Here is a 1,080-nt window from a genome sequence, read left to right as displayed (position 1 = left end):
GAGTACGTACGTATCGTAGATCAAGATGGGAAAGATAACTTCCCTTGGCAAATACAGACAGGACACAGAAGTGTGTCGATAGCCAGCTGGAGGAGATGTCCTCCTGGGGCTAAAAGCAACAGTAACATCCACCCCTCGGGGTCAGCTACATTTAAGTGGCAAATATACTTCACTTTATCGTGCAGTTACTGTTAATACCTCGTTCAGAGATTTAACATAACTTCTTGAAAATTTTCCCCTTTGTTCCCATTTTAGGTACTATACTTTCAGAGCATCCTTCTTCACTGCTGATCAGGTTTCCTGGGTAATAGAAGCTATCTCTAGAGGCTTTCACGCATTGAAAAGAATTTATTTTGTTATTGCTATGACTACTAACCGCTCTTGTATGTAAGCCAGATACAAAGATTTTATTCACTGCCAACCTGCCTGTGAATCCAGAACACATTTTTGCATCCATACTTCTCATCATGTACACCATATAGAGACCCTGCCTGGTGAAGTATGGCTCAAGCTAGTCACTTATATAATCAACCAGGTTATAAAGGTAGGTGTCATACCCAGTAACTGGTATAGCTGTATAGTTATCAACTGGTACAATGACAAAAGAGATGTTTTGGTAAGAAGCGACTACAGAGGCATCAAACAGATAGATTAGGTGATGAAAATAATGGAAACAAGTACTAACTCAGTAAGAGAATCAGCTTAAATGAATTTGGAATTATGTGATTACAAATCAGCTTCTTAACCATGTATCCATTTGGCTATAAGGTTTTGAACTCAGTCTGGAAATCTTAACAATATGCCCATATCCTTATCAGAATTTCTTTCTGACAATCTATTGTTTCTGCTAATTCATTGCCCTCTTGAATATTAAATATTAAGTAACAGTGAAGTCATAGTATTTTAAATTTCTTTATGCAAGAATCTATTTATAACAATCTGTAACCCTGTGTCGGTCATTGGGTTACTACTGAAACCTTCCTTCAATATAAATTGAGCATCATTCTTTATGAAATAAACACATGGAACAATTCTTAATATATTTTTGTTTTGTGTTCTGATGAAATTTGATTCAATATT

The sequence above is a fragment of the Octopus bimaculoides genome, chromosome 2 (genome assembly GCF_001194135.2).
Source record: "Octopus bimaculoides isolate UCB-OBI-ISO-001 chromosome 2, ASM119413v2, whole genome shotgun sequence".
Lineage (NCBI taxonomy): Eukaryota > Metazoa > Mollusca > Cephalopoda > Octopoda > Octopodidae > Octopus > Octopus bimaculoides.
This window is presented reverse-complemented; position numbering follows the sequence as displayed.